Source organism: Mustela nigripes, chromosome 3 (genome assembly GCF_022355385.1).
Source record: "Mustela nigripes isolate SB6536 chromosome 3, MUSNIG.SB6536, whole genome shotgun sequence".
Classification (NCBI taxonomy): Eukaryota; Metazoa; Chordata; class Mammalia; order Carnivora; family Mustelidae; genus Mustela; species Mustela nigripes.
This window is the reverse complement of record NC_081559.1, coordinates 125,057,800-125,078,252: the sequence shown is the minus strand read 5'-3', so window position 1 is coordinate 125,078,252 and position 20,453 is coordinate 125,057,800. Positions and strand designations below refer to the sequence as shown.

The 20,453-nt window shown below is 44.5% G+C and overlaps 1 protein-coding gene across 5 annotated transcripts in view; it reads right to left on the bottom strand.

Annotated features, from left to right (window-relative positions):
• The window catches only part of FAM110B (family with sequence similarity 110 member B), a 184,365-nt gene that overhangs the window by 11,300 nt on the left and 152,612 nt on the right, over positions 1-20,453 (bottom strand). The window contains exons 4-5 of one of the 5 annotated variants that reach the window (XR_009403184.1): positions 7,388-7,437; positions 6,282-6,468 (exon numbers count right to left, since the gene is read on the bottom strand). The gene's annotated coding sequence lies outside the window, so the exon portion shown is untranslated. Of the gene's footprint in view, positions 1-6,281; positions 6,469-6,647; positions 6,695-7,387; positions 7,438-20,453 lie in introns of those variants that run through there. The other 4 variants (XR_009403186.1, XR_009403185.1, XR_009403188.1 and 1 more) reach the window with 4 other exon arrangements.

Here is a 20,453-nt window from a genome sequence, read left to right as displayed (position 1 = left end):
TCCGGTGGGGGGGACTTTTAACTTCAGGAATTCCACATCATGATTAAGGACAGACAGGCAAGGCCACACAGAAGGGAGCATCTGAGGCTGTCCCCAAGGGATCGATTCTGCAGGGACTGAATCTTTGGGCAATGGGAGAAGTTGCCCAAGACTGTAGCTGGAGGGAGCAGAAGGCAGTAGGACAGAGGTTTCCTGCTCCCCAGAGCAGGAGACATGGGGTTTCTTTCTTCCTCCTGCCGCCCCGGAAGAGTCACCAAGTACCAAAGCACATTAATTCATTGCCATATCTTTGCCAAATGAATTGGGAAGGCACAGGGATTTGTTAGGAGGTAGAAGAGAGAAGGGAATAGTAGATCCCTGAGGAAAGAAGGTAAAGCCAATGAAAAAATTGTCCAGGGAGTTTTGAAACTATGAGGCAAACTTGGTTTCATATACAATAATATAAGAACATTTTGACTGATGAGTGACATAGTGAAAATGTCCCATGAGTGGTACAGAAGAAAATAAGGTGCCTTTATAATGTATGGTATATAAATAATCAGGGTAGAAGGGGTTGGCATGAAATGTTTTACATATTCCCTCCTGAGGACAAATCATCTTTTAAAGAGGCTCTGTCGTGCCTTATTTTTTTTTTTTTAAATCTTCCATGATTTGTGACTTCATTAGTTAATCTGACTACAGAATCTAAACCCCTAGTCAAGGTTTTAAGAATTATGTGTTTTAATTTAAAACATCCAAATACTTAATTTGGTATTCAGAATGAACCAAGTGGCTTGGGATTCAGATGTGTTAATAAGTTCCAAGTTTTTATACTACTAGCCATCTGCTCAAGCAGCAGACAAATTGAAAGCCCAGTAATATAGATACATCAAATATTCATGGAGATGAACTAGAAATACGTTCTTCAGGAAAAACCCATTTCCACCTCAAGGTGTGCTACTACACACAAGTCTACTGCACTGTGTTCTTAGGGTTATGACTGCTAAGGATACTTCACATGGTAATGACTTTGTTTCAGATGTAACCTACATATGCTGGTGGTTTTGCTTGATCTGCTCAAAATAGTCTATCCTCCTTCTGTGGGAAGCCACTAGGAGCAAAGGGGCATTTAGAGCTAAATGTAATTTTTATTCATGAGCTTGCTCACTCTTTCTCATTCTCTTGCTTTTGATGTGTCTGGGTGTGGTAGGTTCAGGGAGGTGCAGCATTGCTAAGCACGCAGAAGTTTGGATGTTTTGTTTAAACCTTTTGCACTGTACAAATCTGGCCAGAATCTTCTGAGTGTGCAGCATTTCTTGGAAGTTTGCTAGTAGTACCTCTAGTTTTCTTTTCGACTGGCAGTTCGAGGCCAATTGTCGATCTTGTGACATTTTGTCGCTTCTTCTCTGAGTCCAGGCAGCAAGATACCAGTGCATGTACTGAGTGAACATCCACATTTTGGGAGAGAAAGAAAGGGCTGCATTTTTGGCATTGCCTTTATGTGACATCAAAGGGTACCCCAGGATAAAGAGCCAGCTATGGCTGTTTCAGATTGAAGACGCTGAATAGTTACCAAATTTGAGGAACATTCTGCCTCTAGGTTGTAAATTTTAGTACTGATAACTTTAACCCTTTTTATTTTTAATTTTAAAAAAGATTTTATTTATTTGAGAAAGAGAGAGAGCACACATGTAGCAGCAGGGGTAGGGGCAGGGAGAGGGAAGAGCAGACACGGGGCTTGATCCCATGACCCTGAGATCATGACCTGAGCCAAAATCAAGAGTCGGCCGCCCAACTGACTGAGACACTCAGGTGCCCCAACTTTAGTCCTTTAGATAAAAAGTCTTTTTTTAGCTCATAGACCTCACTTTATATTAACCTAATTTATTTTTGGTATTCATTCATCTAAATTATGTTAATTTACAGGTCAGTGCTAGGTGCTGGCTGAGGCACTGGGGATCCACTCGTAAATAAGCTTGCAGGATTAACCACTCAGGAAGGAGCTTCTCTAGGAGGACACTTTCCTCCCCGCATCCACTGAGTCAGTATCTTTTTCTATGCCCCCATGGCACCAGATACATTATTCGGCAAATATTTCTTAAACCTGTTGTTAGTCAGGTACTGCTACAAAATGCACAATCATGACTATAAACCCACATACATACAACATCAAGCATTTATCCTCATCTGCCCATTCGGTGGGTGTCGCCTGATGGAGGTGTCTCGGCTGAGTTTGGTTCTCAACTCTGACATAGGACCAGGTCTACTCCATTCATTGTCTTCCTTAGGCCACTGGATACCCAAGGATCTCCTAATAGCATAGGCAGGAGCACAAGAGGGGCACGTGGAAATGTGATGCTCTTGTGGTCAAAGCTGGCACGCTGACCCATTCTGCTAGCCACACAAGTTACCTGGCCACATGCACCATCAGGGGTGTGGGGTGTACACATCTTTCTTAGAGTGTGGTTGGGGAGGGAGGGAATGAATGTTTGCTCAACAGTCATCAACCCTATCCCAAGCACCTGCTATGTACCAAGCGTCTATCATTTAACAGGCAAATACAGTGTGGCTGGTTAAAGGCAACATAAGTAAGGGTTAAGATTTTGGATCCTGGGGCCACCTGGGAGGCTCAGTCAGATAAGCATCTGGCTTCAGTTCAGGTCATGATCTCAGGATCCTGGGATGGAGCCCTGAATTATCGGGTTCCCCACTGAGCAGGAAGTCTGCATCTCCCTCTCCCTCTGCCCCTCCTCCTTCCCGGCTAGTGCTCTTTTTCTCTCTCTCTCAAATAAATAAATAAAATCTTTAAAAAACTAAAAGAATCTGGATTCTGAAGTCAGGCAATCTGTGAATTTTGGTTTTTCCATTTATTAAATCTATGATCTCGCACAAGATTTTGTATCCTCCCTGGGCCTCAATTTCTACATCGGTAAGCTGAAAGCGACAACAATGTAGCTGTCCCACAGGCTTCTGGTGGGGATTGAATAGACAATGCATGCAAAGCTTTAAATTTAAAGGCTGACACTGTATAAATGCTCAGTATATGGACACTAGCATCCTTAATACCAGGCATCCCAAATAACCAAGAAGAGCATCCTTGCTTTAGAGGTGCAGGGGAAAAAACTAAAGTAAGCTTAGTCTAGCATCTATCCCAGTAGGTCACGAGTCCATTGATGCATCTGCTTTGCCAAGAGCACCATGAGCTCCTCAAGGACAGTCTTGCTGCCTCTGCTCCTAGCTGCTAGCACAGGCTGACACTCCATGCATGTTCATGATGAACCACTAAAACCCAGTCCCCTCCCCACCATACTTGCCATAGCCCTGCTGTTAAAGCTACCCGCAGTGAAGGATTGTTTTGGTTTTTGTTTGGTGTTTTCATTTCCAGTCTGTTGCAGACTGGTGTTTTTTGTCTCTACTCTGTTTGGTGAGATGGGTCCCTTGGTCATAGGCTCGCATGTCGTGGCCATGTCAAATTGCCATAAAAGGTTTTTTTTTTTAAAGATTTTATTTATTTTTATTTATTTGTCAGAGAAAGAGAGCACAAGCAGGGGGAAGCTGCAGGTAAGAGCAGGCAGAGTGAGAAGTGGACTCTCCACTGAGCAGGGAACCCGGTGTGGGACTAGATCCCAGGACCCTGGAATCATGACTTGAGCCAAAGGCAGATGCTTAACCAACTGAGCCACCCAGAAGTCCCAGCCATAAGTTTCTAAATGTTTACTCGTGATTTCTGCCCTGATCTCTCTGTGAAATAGTAACAATCATTCTTTACACCAGCACCAGTTCCCTGACCCTCCCACCCCCTAGGAATAGTGTTGCTGTTACTGTTTGTGAACTTCCTCATTAAATAGTCTGATGGAATATCCTTGCAGAGTAAAGCATGTGGATAAGCAGACATGCCCTTTCTGCGATCCTTCCAGAAACTTAGAGCCAAGGGGCAAGACCATCATTTATCTTGTCAACACTTCTCTCTCAGATAATTCATCCCTGCTTTTTCTCCACAGCTTGATTTTCCTACAAGAACACAGCAGAAGCCACTGCAGAGGCAGGTATGTGAGTGGTGGGGGGCAGGTGATTCCAAAGAATTTAGTTCAGGGATTTCTGAGAATGATTCAGGCTCTGACACCCTTCCAGTGGAGGACTCTCACCAGCAGGGAAAGACCGTGGCCTCTGCCAGAAATGTGTGAGGATTTTCTCAGAGGTGCCTGCGACTGTCAATAACATATGCTGAGAACTCAGACAAGAGCTAATGCCTGAGCATCAAGTATTTATGGGCTGTTTCCCTCCTGGCTACTTCTGGATTCTCAAGTAGCCCTACTGCATAACCTAAGTGGATCTTGCCAGCTGTGACTTGAGCGTCGGCTCCTTCTACTTACTCTGTGCATGGAGTGTATCCAAGCCTCCGAGGAATGAAGAGCTTCAGGCTTGGAACAGGTATCTGAAACCTGCAGGCCAAATCCCTCCCTTCTGCATCTCATTTGCTGCCCTCACAGGCCCAAATGACCTGAGCTGGAGCTGCTCTGATCTGTGGTGGGTGGAGGATGGCACAGCTTTTTGGTCCCCCCAACCTCTAGGAACTAGTGGAGAGGTGTGAAGTTGGGTCATCCCCCCTCTTGTGCTACCTACTTCCAAGGGGGGCAGTCTTCCCCATAGACTGGATGTGCCTTTACCCTCCAATACCCCAAAGTCTCTCTGAACAACCCCCCTTATCTGCCTGTTGTTGTGGGGTGCTCTTTGACCCACACAGATCTGACAGCTCGGGGTGCTCTTCTGCTCTCCCTCCACCCATCTTCCACCCCCCTATTTCTAGAGCCTCATCACTAGAGCCTCATCCTGCAAGACAGGGATAATGTCCGTGGGGAGGAGGCACGGGGAAGGTTTTGGAGTATAACCAGGGGTGTATCTGAGAAAGGTGACTAGGTTTCCTGGGAACAGGGGAGAGACCAACCTTGTCTAGTGGATGAGAAGTATTTTTCACTGCACAGTATTTAAAAAGCGAATTTAGAGAGACCCTGAGATTCTTCCAACTCACTGTCCTTCAAGTAGCCATTGAAATCAGAGGTTTCATTTCTTGGGCCCTGGTCTGGGCTCCAGCTCTCTCCCAGCTGACTGTTGGCTACTGGGGACATGCCAAACATTCTATGGTTCCTTCAGCTAGCAGCATTTAAGCAAACAAGCAAACAAACAAAAAACTACAGCATCAAACTTCTGCTAAAAAAAAAAAAATCCTCCCGATGAAGTCCTAAAAACCTACAACAAAGATTTCAGATTCGTTAACTCTAAAGTACTTCTCTTCCTGTGTTTGCACGTAGGGCTCCTTCCTTCCGTCTCCACATGCACAGTCTACTCATCCTTTATCCCCTTATTCACGTTCTACTTTAAACCTCCCTTGGTATCCCAGAGTATCATGCCTTGCACATACTAGTCCACATTAAATATCCCTGGAATGAAGACATTAAAGCGAAAACTCCTTCCTTTTCTTTGTGGGGGACAGTGTTCTTTTTGTGCTTCAGTCAAGCCAATGAAGACTTACGGTTTCTAACCTCTAGAGGAGTATTATATAATGAGATTTGTTTGATGGAGATGTGGCTTTGGACATTATGGTTCAACCAAATGATTAAATGAATGAGTGAATGAACAAATGAATGAATGGATGGATGGATGGATGGATGGATGGATGGATGAATGAATGGATGGTTCTGACCTGTTGTCGGGGTGTTAGAAATTTTGCTTCATTTTCTATTACACCTGGAAAGTTCTCCAATAGCGTACCATTTCCCCTTTCTTTCTTCCTGTCTCAAATTTAAGATACTGTACTCATTGTGTCAAAACATCTGACTCTGAAGGAAATTACCTCTCTTAAAACATGCATAGCAAGTTTCCAAGTCATAGTGCAAATGAATAGTTGCTAAATCTATGTATCAAAAGTATAGAGAAAAAGGTCTACTTCCCAGAATCATAGATGATACAAGAACCATCTTTTACAGAAAAGGAAGCAGGGGTGCAGAGGAACCCCCTATCCCCGCCGTGTTCTCATAGATAGTGGCCATGGTGGGACGAGACCCACAGCCACAGATTTCCTCTCCATGAGCTCACCACTAGGCTCCCTCCCATGGTTGGAGCCACTCACTCATCTTTTGTGTGGATTTGAGGGCCTGGGAGAGGCAGCAGGACATGGATGGAAGACTAAGGCTGGAGTCTCACTCTAAATGTGGGACTCTGACACCTTCTAGTGCTAATTATTAGCCAAGTCATCTAATTCCCTGCAACTGCTTCCTTGTTAGTGTTATGGGGGTGGGTCTTACCTATAATCTTTGGTGTTGTTATGAGAACCAAGGAAAAGACGTTCTGCTCCTTCCACGTGGACTCTACGGAGGTGATGCTCAGTCCTTTTGGTGCATCACACCAGGAATCTCATGATATTGGTTGGTTGCAGCATTGGTGATGTTACTTGGAGCCATTGGTTAAGTTGGTATCTACTAGGTTTCTCTACTATAAGGTAGAAAAATTAAAAATTTTCCTTTTAATTAACCTGTAGTTTGTGGGGAGATTTTTTGAGGCTATGTAAATATCCTTGTTCTTCATCAAACACGTATCTAGAAGTTTTGGCATGCACTGATGATTCTTGCCTGAATCGATTATCGCTCTGTTGGTGGTAACGTGGTGAAATCCTAATTCTGTAATTTCTTCCACATCCATTAGCTGCATAAACTGAAAGCTGATAATATTAACAATGAATAACACAAAGAGTGCATCAAGGGATTTACATAGGCTTTTAAAAACTCCATCAATAAATACTCATGACCCGGGAACTGTGGTTAAGCACTGGGGGTACATCAGACAACAAGACATCATGACCCTCTCTCCGTGGTGCTTACTGTGTAATACCAAACATATGACAATCAACACAAGAGCAAATAAATAAAAGTAGGCAAAATCTGCAAAAAGGGCCATGGGATCGTATGACCAGCATGTCAGGGAAGGCTATTTAATCTCCATAAGTGGTGTTGAAAAAGAAACCGAGAAGGAGATGACATTTGATGGTGAGGGCATTAGAGGAAGAAAAGTGAAGTCAGGCGGGACCCTCATGGGCAGGGGCTGGGAGACCAGCACTCCTCCCAGCCACCTCCCTCTGCTGGTACTCTGACAGAACTGAAAGCCAGTATGTTTGAATTCCCCTTGCCATGAGGGAACAACCATTGGTCAGCTAGTCTCAAGGGAGACATTGCTTGACCTCCAGCCTCTTGTTTCACACAGGCCCGGTCAGAAAGACGCACTTGTGTCTTGGAGAGAGATAAAATAAAGCTCTCCCTAAAAGTATTGGGTTAGACCTCAATATCCCAGATTTTACTCCAGAAAAACAGGCCCTGGTATAATGTTCTAGACGAAGGATGTACAATCAAAATCTTACCTGGGTGGCCATGCAGAAAGGACTCACATACTTCTCTCTCAAGGATGCTGCTAAAAGAAAGTGTGATTACATTTGAAGAGTGTTCAGTGGCTGTACAAGATGTGCAGGTTCTCATTATTATTTTATTTCTTTCTCATTTACAGAGTATATTTTGGTGATTACTATTAATATGGCACAACACACCAACAATTAATATAATATAGTATGGTCTAATATAGGGTGCCACATATATAAAGCATTGCTTTATATATGTGTACATATATATATATATAAAACACACTTTATACATTATACATTTTATAATATATATACGAAAGATTTATTTATTTGTTTTAGAGGGAGGAAGGGAGAGGGAAGAGGAAGAGAGAATCCTCAAGCAGACTCTCTGCTGAGCACAGAGCCCGATGCTGGGCTCGATCCCAGGACCCTGAGATCATGACCTGAGCTGAAATCAAGAGTGGGCCACTTAACCAACCAAGCCACCCAGGTGCCCCCACATAATATATTTTATTTCAATGTAATATTCACTAAGATAGCTTTCTGATACAATTTTACATGATATAGAAAGAAAACTAACATGATTTTTGACCTCTGTTGTATTACCAAAAAAGAGTTTTAAGATCCAAGCTTGAACTTAGGTTCAAATACTGATTTTTAAAGACTGGCAATCATAAAACTTGAAGAGTCACTTTGCCCCTCACTGTTAATGGTTATAGCTGGACTTTTTCACAAAAGCCGGAAAACTTGTCCTTGTCATCCCTTCATGAAGAGTCTGGGACTGAGCAAGGCTAAGCAGGGTCACTAGGCTCTGTGTGCGTCAGGGGCAAGACAAAGCCCATATTTATTGGCTGTGAACCACTAACGCTCCCTTCCACAATAAATCCATGGGACCGTGAAAGGCACCTGACCCCATATGAACAGTGCATTACACATTTCCAAGCTGAGGTGACAGAGTATTTCCGAAGTCATTGGAGTTGTATGGTATTACGGTAAGGACATATGCTTTTCAATAAGTTGCCTAGAGCTCGTACATCTAAATGAGGCTTTCCTGTGGAGCAGTTATTGTGGGAGAGGATACACACATGCTCACAGAGGTGCCATTTCTTAAAATACTCTGGAGCTCTGTTTTTGGAATAGCTGTATAATACTTTTTTTTTTTTTAACTACATAAGAATGATCAATGCCTCGTCTACTCTATGATTGTCTCTTATCCCAAAATAAAAGTAAACTTCGATCACTCTTATTATTCTCCTTGTGTTGTTTCCCCAAATGTATCCCATCTCTAAATACCAAGATAATCTAACCAACATGAAACATATCACATTTCAGGTTTGTGGATCCAGGTTCAAGTTCACACACCGAGGAGGAAATGCCCTTTCCCCAGACGAGGGCTAAAGGGAGGCGCTGGGTAGCTGAGCTTTGATTCTCCTGTAGAAGGAAGAATCAGGGTAGTACCTCTTGGGACAAGTGCCCAGCCTATGTGATCATCGTATCAGGCATTTACTGATGTAAGTCTGACACCAGGCTGTGCAGAACTCCTTCTGAGTTTCCTCAAACTGTAGTAGGAGTTATATACCTGGGGTAGGGCCCTTAAGTGGGACTTTGTCTCCAGCTGTAAGGAACCTCATTGATCCCAGAGAGCTTTGCAAATATGAGCTTTTCATGGGAGCTGGGAAGGGTTGGAAAAGCTGCATTATGCTACACCATTTCCTGCATGCATTCCCCCATTCACTATTCTAATAGCTTATCGTGTTTATTAGGAGGCAAGCATAGTGCTAGGTCTTGGAATTATAATAGTAGCAGCCTGGTCTGTGTGTTTCCAGTACAATGGAGTGGTAGTCAAGAATTAGCGATATCTTTACCTATGTGTATAGTGAGAATGATGGAGAAATAGTCCCTCTTTTTCTTGTTATCTTATTAGTTTTTCTATAACTATGACATATTAATTGCAAAATAGGAACATACAAATTTATGTTTCAGTGTCCCTTATTTCAGAGGGCTGTTCGCACCCTGGTGGAGGGAGTCCCTGACTTGGGTGGTGGTTGAATGGTGCTCTGTGGTCCAGACTTTTTTTTTTTTTTTTTCTGAGACAGTGAGAGAGAGCACAAGCAGTGGGGAGAGGCGAGGCAGAGGGAGAGGGAGAAGTAGGCTCCTCACTGAGCAGGGAGTCCAACATGGGACTTGATCCCAGGACCCCAGGATCATGAGCCAAAGGCAGAAACTTAACCAACTGAGCCACCTAGGCGCCCCCAGCAAATACCATTCTTAACAATCCATTGATGGGCTCCCTCTGGTTCTACTCCAGAGCTCTCATGAAGACTTCGAGTGGGCACAGTCTCCAAGGAGAGCATGAGTCCTGGAAACTGGCTCAAACTAACTCTATGCAAATATTCCCTGTCTTTAAACTAACAGACTCTCTCAAAGACACCATACATAGGGCATTCGTCAGGACTCTTTGTGTTGAAAATGATGGAAAACCCAACTGAAACTAATGCAGAAAAGTGGAGGGGCGGAGGGGAGGGTTTTTTGTGGCTTTTTTTTTTTTTTTTTTGGCTACAGAACTTACCATCAGATGTGCATGGCTGACGAATGGCCCCTATCTTGGTTTAGCATCACTCTCCATGGTGACCCCCAATGGCTCCTGGGTCACCCCTTACTGGCTTGTTGGCTTGTTCTAGTGGATCTCCCTCCCCTCCACTTTCTCACTGGGAGGACTTCTGATTGTCCCCGTGGCCTGTGACTTGGAACACTCTATAACTGCCCTTCCTGGGTCACAGGCCAACCCTCCACTGAAAGCTGGATGCATGAGGGGAAGTGGTGGCTGTGGGGAGGGGTGGCACGGGTGTCTTCAGGGAAGGAGTGGTACTGTTTGCAGAGTGAAGGTCAAACCAGCAATGCCCACAGGCATGACCTCCAAGGACTGTGGTACCCAGAGGAATATCTGAGATCAGTGTAGGTTATTTACCATCGACCACGTAGAATTCCCTCCTAGTCAATGACACTGAAACCATGAGTGAGAACAGGATAGCAGTGTGCCGGCCCCTTCTCCATATCTCCTTTCTACCAGAGTCCAGGACTCGGTGCCCGGCAGCCTGGTGGTCTCTGTGGGTGGGCTGCGCTGTTCTGTGTATCCACTCAGGGCCAGCCCACTGGGGCCATCAGAACGAACCGGAGACATGAGAGCTTGACAGAATTTTTAGGTATTTATTTGGCAGAAGAGTTGTTAGAGGTAACCTACCCTGAGCGCTCACAAATCAAACTACTGCCACCAAAATCTAGGTGAGGAGTCTTAGTTGAACTGGTTAGACATTTAGTTCTGGGAGTTTCCCTGGCTTGCCCCCCACTCCCTTATTTCTGCCCCTCAGTTATTTTCTTGGGTGCATGATGCTGTTCCCTTCTTCGGCCATCTCACGCTCCGAACAGTTGAACGGACTTTGCTCTGTTCCGGGGGGAGCTCCCATGTTGCATCCTCAGCTCTGCCTCCCCAGGGTATAAGATCTCCTTTTGCAGATTGACAAACTGCAGTCATTTTAAAAGAAATGCCACCTCACACAGAGGTCAGCGTTGGTGGCGTTTTAACGAGCTCTGCTGAGCACACGAGTGCTCGGTGGAGAGACAGGGCCATTGTTTTTGCTGGTCTGTGACTGACTGGGGGCAGGAGAGGGGACGATGCCCATGGGGCTGTCTTTGTAGCTGGCATGCGTGCGTGCTCCTGCCTTAAGCACTGTCTGCAGCAACATCTACTTTATCTGCAAGGTCTCAGGGTGGCGATGGGATCAGTGTGCTTAAAGGACTGGTTCAGTTAGATTAAGAATCATCCAACAAAACCCACGTTGCAGAATCCTGTCCCCTCTATTCACATTTTCAAATCCTGAAATTATAGAGTACAACGTCTGTAATAAAAGTATGAATACCCACACACGCACAGACATCTGTAGAAAGCTTTCACACAGAAAAGCCTTTTGGCTCCACATGTTTAAGTCTTTCAAAGACTTCACTTTCTAGGAGCATCCAGAACATCATTTAATCCTGTATGATGGTCTTGTAGCTCCTTAGCCTTTCTGGGCCAGTGGTGGGAGGGAACTATACAACTCAATCATCTCAGACAAGCCCAGCAAATAGGTTGTTTTCACTCAGTCCCCATTCTTGGTCACTTTTCCAGCAAACTGCCTGTTTCAATTTCAAGTTCAGTGCTATCATACAGTTCTGCACAACTGAGCCCTGAATTACTGCGAGGAGATAGAACAACTCATCTACTAGGTACAGCGTGTAGTGTAGTTCCCAGCCCATGGAAGGCTCTCATACATCATAATTTCTACCAAAAAACCTTATCTCCAAAAGTCAAGTTCACAACAGTATACAGCACTTAGGAAAACTTCTCTCTCTCTGGCTTCTCTCCCCCTCTCCTACCCCAAGTTCACTAAAGTTCCTATTACAGTAACAATGCAGCACAATGGAAAATCCAATTGCTTTGAAGGATATTGGACTCAGGCATTCACAGTGAAAGAAATGGCAATGTTCAATTCTGAGCAGGGATTGTCCACCTAGGGTTTTAATTAACTGCCCATGTCTACACGTCTCAACTTCCCACTTGAGCAAAAACGATTTTTAGGACTACAGTTGATTTTACAGATAAAGCAAACCCAGAAAGTTTTACAAAATAAATTCAAGTGGGAGTTAATTCTGGGCAGTGTGTATGCAAAGTGGGTTTTCCCAAATGAAACCACAGTATGAACATTTAGATGGGTGGGTTTTCCTATTGCTTTCTCAGTGGGAAAAGTTAAATAGACTAATGTGAGATTTAAACAACATGTTTAAACAACAATTAAAACAACACTGGCAGACAGGCCACAGAGCCATATGTGATTTATTGCCAAATGTTCTCTATGATGAATAATGGTCATATGCATATGCGGAAGGGAGGCGAGAAGATCAGGTAGCTTAGAAAGGAGGTAGTTTGATTTGGGGTCCACAGGAATTTTGCTAGAAGCTGTGGAGGGGGAAGACAATGATGCACCCTGGAGTTGTGTCCTCTCCACTACTAACCTGTCAGACTTCCCTTTGTGTTCCACAAAATCCTAGACTAGAATGACTGCCATGGTAATTCTTATGTAAATGAATGAAAGAGAGTTTTCCCATGGCTAATTGTTTTCTAAAGTTGGAGCTCCCTATGAAGTGACAATACCTTCAGAAATTCATGAAATGAAAGAGAACAGGGAGAAAGAGGGGAGACACCAGACCCCACCGAGTGCTACTGTGTACACAAATTTTTCCCTCTTGAAAGAGTAACTCTTTCCTCTTGAGGAGAGGCAACAGTGTCTTCATTTTACAAACCAGGAAGGGAAGGCTCAGCAAGTCTAAGTGAGTTGCTGGAGGTTTCTGGCCAGAAGAGAAGGCACTGGGAGTTGAATCCTCAGTTACCAAAACAGAGTGGGGAGGTGGGGAGGGTCTGGCATTTTCCAGAGCAGATAGGAGAGTGTGAGAAGCTGCCCCTGGCTAGGCCAAGGACACCGAAGTTTCAAGTTCCCAGAGATGCCTCTGCTTGGCTCCAGTCAAGGTGACTAGTTTTTCTGTCTCTAGGAACCTCCACCCGGTGAGTATTTGCTGGTCTGCACTCTTCTGTTGGTTTCTATTGTCTTGGTTCTCCAATTGGGGCTGGCGGATAACACATTCTCCAACTTACCACTGAAACTGAAATCTGAGCTCAAGTAAGCTGACCAGCTTGTAAAGATACTATATATATTATATATGCATACATAGAATATGAATGTATATTATAGATGTATACATAGTATATGTATGTTATATATGCATATATAATATATCTACATAGAGTTATATATGTATATATATGTATATATATACACACACGTCTTACTTTATTTCAAAGATATAAAAATGGTGTTTCTTTGAAATCATGTATTATTTGGTATGATTTACTTTCTATTACAGAAATGTTATTAATTAAAGAAAACAGAAATAAGACTAGCAAGCGGTGGCAATTGGTGGTAATTAAAGTCAGACTAAGCAAACAAATACTCTGTGTCAGGAGAACATAATCTTTCCCCATGCTCTGTCTGTGGTCCCACACAGCAGCTCTCCATAGCTCCGCCCTTCTCTTTCCTGGATGTCTGACTGTCCATGCACTGGGGACACAGCAGGTGATGAGGGTGGGTTATGAGACTGCCTACCCCCGTCTGGCTATCAGCTTGTTTCTGCGATCTTGTGGGAACCGAGTTCCTCTCAAAGTGGTTCCAGACTCAAATACAGCTTAAGAACCACTACACACTAAAACTGCCTCTTGGAATGGAAATGTACTCACGAAGATTCCATAGAATAGCTGAGGTTTTGTTTTAACCTAGAGGGTCCCCTACATGGCCTTTGACCCATACAATGTTTTTCTCTCTTAGACACTCATTACTAAGTAGCTAACAGGCTCTTTGCTTCTCATCAGCCCTATTGGTCCTGCGTGAATTGCTTTTCCTAATATCTATAGGGTTCCTCCCTCACTTGCTTCAGTTACTCCTCAAGTGATAATCCAAGTAAGACCACCGCTTATCACTCAGCCCTGTTTTGTTTTAAAGAATTTATCTATCTATTTATTTATTTATTTATTTGCTTGCTTACTTACTTACTTACTTATTTTAGAGAGCATGAGCAAAAACAGGAGGGGCAGAGAAAGAGAGAAAAGAATCTCAAGCAGACTCCATGCTGAGCATGGGGCCTGACTCGGGGTTCAATCCCAGAACTCTGAGATCGTGACCTGAGCTGAAACTAAGAGTCAGACGCTTGACTGACTGTGCCCTGCAGGAGTCCCGGCACTTAGCCCTGTTTTATCTGCACCCCCCCAAGCTTGTGTCACTGTCTCATATTCTGTTTATCTGCTTGTTTAGCTTATCTATTGTGTGGTCTCACAAGGAGACCGGAGCTCCTTGGGAGGTGGGGTGGGAAGGGGCAGTGATGTTCTGCCTGGTGGGGTCACTGCCTCACCCCTAGGCTTCCAGCAGAGCCTGCCATGGGGCAGCCACTCTCAGAAGGGAAATGAGATGGAGGAAGCAGGAGGGGGGCGGACAAAGAGAACATGTGTGAAGGGACAGCACCCTGCTGAGCCTTTCTAATCTCTCCCTTCAGATTAGGACTCCTAAAGGGATCTCTTTAGGAGTCTTGGGTTTTCTCTTACCCTGTATTCATTAAGCAAACTTGAAGCACCTACATCCCACACATACCAGACAGTTAACAAGGCAGTGGCGACGCTGCAGTGGGGAGTCCCCGCCTTCAGGGGAGGGTCCCTCTTCCGGGCACCCGTATGAACGGAAAGAGGAAAGGCAAACACAACTATGTCACCTTCTTAGCTGTAGTTCTGTCTTCTCACAAGGCAATATGTTTGCTCTCTAATGTCTTCTGTCGCCCTTAACATGAATGTGTGGAGAAGCAACTAAATCACCAGGAGAAGAGGATTAAGAGTTCATATATGTTGAAGAAGAGAAGATGCTTTACATTTTCTTTCCAGTTTGAAATTTGGCCTTCCTACCTGCCAGGCTACGTATCAGGTCAGATGCCCCTGCAGTCCCCCTCCCCCAACTCACCAGGATCTTAATTTAAAAAATAACGGTAGTGTAATTTGACCCTCTGCACACTTGTCTGGAATAAATTCTTTAAGAAATCTGACATGTGTGTGCTTACAAACACATTTAAGAGCAGAAAGCACAAAAATCCATTTCGACCATTAAACCGGATTTAAAAGGCATCAGGTCGTGAATTAAAGGCTGACAACAAACCCTTGGAACCTGAAATGCTATCCCAAGCTCAACTCGCAGATTCTTTAAACCAGAGAATTCTCAGCACATGGAAGCAGATCAGAGCAAGGAGTCTGGGAGGAGTGGGTTGTTTTTTTATCCAATGCTTACACACAGAGATGCTCTGAGGAATTTGAAACATGGACAAAACACAGCAAGCCTTTGTTCAGGCCACATGGAATCCTCTTCTCGCAGCCACAGACCTTAGCCCCACGTTCCTGGCACCACCTGCAGCTGTCTATTCATTGCGAGCAAACGGGAAGAGCTTTTGGTGAAGCCCGTGAAGTTCCTAAATAAATGTGTCCATGTGTACTTCCGAAATAAAATGCTCAGTAGTTCAAGTCCTTCAAATGGTTGAGAAGCCTGCCTGAAACATTTGGAGAGCCCGGCCGTCAGCGGCCAACCGAGAGGCACAGAAATAACTCCCCTGACTGCTGTTCTCCATCTATTATGAAAGAACGAAAACAAAACCTTGGGGGGGGGGGCAAGGGAGATCAGAACAGATTAAGCATGCCTGGAAATCCTCGAAAGCTTCCAACTTATTTACACTTATGAAGGCGAAACATGATCCCCCCAACATGTTAGGAGGCGGTGCCGTGAAGCGCTCTCCCTCCCCGTCCATCTTCCATATGTTCTCAATCACCAGCCACCACAGTTTCGTTCCATTGAGAGAGCAACTGCATTCAAGCATGGCTTGCCTTTTCTTTTCTTCTTCTTCTTCTTTTTTTTTCTAATTCCCCAGTTAGTAGAATTTTCAAAGAAGGGGATGTTGAGCCCATGGTTGAGAGAAGTTATTGTGCACAGCAAGGCTAAAATGGAAGGTGTTTCTGAACCCTATTTGCCTTGAGACAGTCTGCCAGGAAGGTTTCAATGACTTATACCCAGTAGAGCTATGAGTACGTATTTTCATATAAAAGGCAAACTGGTATTTTGGCAAGGAAATGGGGTATGTTATTCGTTGACCTTTGAGACAAAGTCAAGATAGAGATCATGTATTCTTAGATCATCACCTGCCTTCCCCCCCAGCTTATCCCAAGGAGAGGTCCTCGCTGCTTTTGGCTATGTATGATATGGAGTGAGTAGGAGACTTCCACTTCTTTTTATGGTCATTGTGCAATGAGTGACAAATTCTTGCTTATAAAATCCTTTTATGCAGAGAGGTTCATATCGTGGACTCCTGTGACCTTAAATGTGCTGTTTTCTCCATTTTCCAAAAACAAATACTAGGACAAGAAACTTAGATGCCAACCCCAGTTCTCACTTGTAGAATGACAGTGTCACAGTTAAAGACAGGAGGGGTAGAAGGACAACTTGATGAGGGGATTGCAAAACCATGAGGTGGAATTAGGTTTGGATTCATCCATTTGTTCTGAAGATATATATTATTCAGCCCCTCCCCCCATGCCAGGCACTGAACCAGGCAAGGGGGGTAAAAGGGTGCCCACGATAGACAATAGCTTAATGAATAGGAGGATTTCAGATTGTGCTAAGTGCCAGGAAGGAAATTAGCAAGGGATAGAGATTAATTAACACTAGGAATCGTCTTTACATAGAGGGGCAGGAAAGGAATATGGCAATGCCAGCGAAATCTGAGAGGCACAGTCCACAATGTGAGGACAGACTGTCGAGAGGAAAAGGGTCTGTGAAGGAGAACGGCACGATCCTGGACCCTGGGGTGGGGGGTGGGAGCAGCTTGTGCTGTTCACAAACACGAGTGGGAGCAGAGAAAATGGGGAGCCTCGGTGTTGGGGCCAGGGTTGTGAGGAGAGGCCGTGGGGTCTTACAGCCTGAAGAGAGGCATTTTTAAATGTTGTCATCACCACCGTGGAAAACCACTAGAAGGGTTTAAAGCAGCAGAATGATACAATGTGCTATTGGTTTTGCAAAGGTCACTTCGGGTTCCTTAATGGAAGTGAATTGAGGAGAGAGCAGAGTGGAGCCCCCACTCAGAGGCTATGGCAGTGGTCCAGGGGAAGGTCCCAGAGGCCAGTGTGCCTTGGGCAAAGGAAGTGAAGGGAGGTCACAACGTGATGCCACTCTGCCTGCTGTGTTTATCAGAGCTGGCATGTGGTCTCTCCTGTGTTTTTCACTTCCGAAAGTAAGATCCCAAGGACTAGGGCTTGTATTTATGATTCCAGAATGTATCAAAAACATTTTCCATATCTGACAACTATAGCATTCTCCCTGTTTTCCAGTTAGTGACCTTGAAAGTTGATTAACTGTGAACTTAGGTAGTCTGGAATTTTGACCTGCCAAAGAACCATTTGCAGGGTACTGGTTAAAACGGCAGATTCTTGGGCCCACTCCTTGTCCTTCTGACTCGGGATTGTCTGGAAGGGAGCTAAGAAATTTGGTTTGTGTTGAGAATCTCAAGGAATTCAAATATAGTGTTTCAGGGGCACATTTTGGGAAAATATGCAGTAGAGCTGGCCCTTTGATCCTGCCTCTTGCTGGAATCCTTGTAGCTTTCTAAGTTTTGTTGGTTAGTTTTCAATTGAAGAATAGTCTGGAAGGGCCAGGTTGTGCTGCAGGACAAAATAATGTCCCAAATCACAGTGGCTTGCAAGATAGGATTCATCCCCTGTGGCTTACACATCCATTCTGTATGTATGGGGTGGAGGGCTCTGTTCCCCATTGTCCTCACTCAGGACCCTACTGACAACTCCACCTTCGGCAACTTTGCCGGCTGCCATGTTTGAAGGAAGAGAATATGGGGAACCCAGGACTGGCTCTACCCTACTCTTATCATGGTCACATCCTTTCACTGGCCACAGCTAACACTTTGAGGTGTGAACATGCATCCTCTGGTGAGCCAGAAGGAGAAGCAAACGGATATCACAACCAGTGGCAATGTCTGCGCCAGAGAATATAGGAGGCAAAGAATGAAGCCTACAAAAATGGCCCCTAAGCTCTCTGAGGAATATGGGGCATCTATGGACAGTGGAGTTACTAAAATAATGTGAGCATAGTACTAAGTATTTCCAATATTAGAAAAATCCCTTCATCTCTGTTAAGTATTTTTATATCTGCCGTGGTTAAATTGAAAAATAGTTAATGCATGTTAATAGAAAATCTAATTAATCTAATTAAAGTTTCTTTAAATATCTGCTAGTTTTTGAGGACAAGAAACACTGCACAGGAGTAATACCTGTTAACTACATCACGTGATGGACTTGTTCGTGGTGCTGGTCCTCAGTGAGGGTGGTGGGCACCAATGTCTCTGTTCCAGCTCCACGGGCCGAGTCACCTGCTCTACACACCTGAATCCCCTCCCTCGCTTCATTTCTCTGCACCTGTTTCCTCCTCTGTAACATATGACAGAGAGGGAGAATTGATTGCTAATGTCTCCGCTTCGGTCCTCATGTGATCAAATATGAGAAGCAGGTTTGAGTCCCTCACTGTGGGGAAGAACCGCAATCCGGTATCTGCAGCTGTGTTCTCGGCTTCTGGGGAATACACCTTACCTACCTTACCGTGATATGCCTTACCTACCACAAAGGAGCGAAAATGGCTCCCACCTTCTTAGATGCTAAAAATTCATTAAGGAATGAGTCTTAGCACGTGCTTTACGAACACGGGTTTGCGTGTTCACTCCTGCCACTTACTGGATGTGTGCCTTTGAGAAGTTGCCCAATCCTTGGATCTCTCATCGACAAAATGGATTCTAACTCACTTGTGAAGTTCCTGTGAGAATAAAATGAGATGATGTGATGAAGGGCTTAGCATCACATCTAAGACACACTTAGTTTAGTTAGTTTGTTTACGGATTGCTTCATGAATGTGGAATGAATAAAATGCCCAATTAGTGAATGACTATTTCATTGTTATCATCATTAGTTTTGTGTGCTGTGTGAGCTTGGTCACACTTGATCCTGTCAGCTTCCGACAACCTGTCACAGTTCTAGAGGTTCCTTCCATTGAGAAAAGAATCTTTTTGCAGACTTCATTTCTTTCCCCAACTAGAAATCTCTCACGGCTGGTACATAAAATGCCAGTCAGGGAAGTATTTGGTCCCCATCAAGCCTTGCCTGCCATCCTGCTTACCATGACAACATGAAACCCAGGCTTCTCTGAATTTTTGTTAATCCCACATCTCATTCTAATGTTCCAAAAACAGCTCTCAGGGCCGCCACAGCCCTGAGGCCAAGGGAACACACATACCACATGACGTTCCTTCTGTTTTACCAGTGAGGGAATGGAGGCAAAGTTTTAGTCAGTTATCAGAGGAGGAGGTTCCTAAAGGCTGTTGAGGCCCATCTCCCTCTGGTTTTTCCTTCTGCTGGGTTTCTGCCAAAGCAAGGGAGTGTGAGCTGAATATACGAGAGAAATCCTCCACGATGGTGCCTTGTGCAGAGCGAACAACACCGCCACCAAGCCTGTGGGCCTTCACGGGACAGCTCTAGGAAGCCATGTGGAAGCCAGTGGGACTCTTGGTCATCTCACAGAGCTAAGTGGACAAGGCAGGTTTCAGATTTTCAAAATTGTGGTGAGATTCACCATCCTTTCTGAGTTAAGAATCTATCCAGTTCCTCTGGAACATCCTTAACCTTGTTATACCTTCCCCAGTGCATCTTCTGGGCAAAACACACCATGTCCCTCCTCAAGGACAGCAGAAGGGAGTAATGCTGATTCACTAAATTGCTAAAATGTGCTTCCTGACTGTTGAACTATGGGCATTTATCTCTGTTTACCCTTCTGAAAGTCCTTGGCGAAAAAAGACAGGATGTACCTCAACATCACAGTGCACTCAAAACTGAAAGAACACTTCTCTAATGACAGCCTTGTCTCTGGACTAAGCAGGCTCTGGGTTATTCATCATGGAACAGCTGAAGTCTTTTTCTAAATTTTATTGGTGACCGTTTTGGTAAGAGTGAAATTGTTTGAGACAGGTTTGTACACACAGGCCGCAGATGAAATTAATAAGATGAATTTAAGAGCACTTTGGTTTTAAAATATAAGACACTTTAGTCTGCCGTTCTCTGTCTTGAGCTGGGCTGTGGCGGCGGGGTGGGGCGGTGGGGGACAGAGCTGGAGTTGTGGTGTTGAGTTCAAGCCCTATTCTGCCTCTTACCTCCTATGGGATCTTGGTTAAGGGGCTTCACCTCCACGGAACTGAGGTTCTTCATCTGTAAAATGGGATGGTAACTACCCCCCAGCCCAGGTTGGTTTGATAACACTTACTGAGTAACTACCACAGGACTTAAAAGTGATCGGTTAAGAAAAAATCCAGTTGACACTTATGAAGCATCTAACAGATCTGGGCTGCTGTG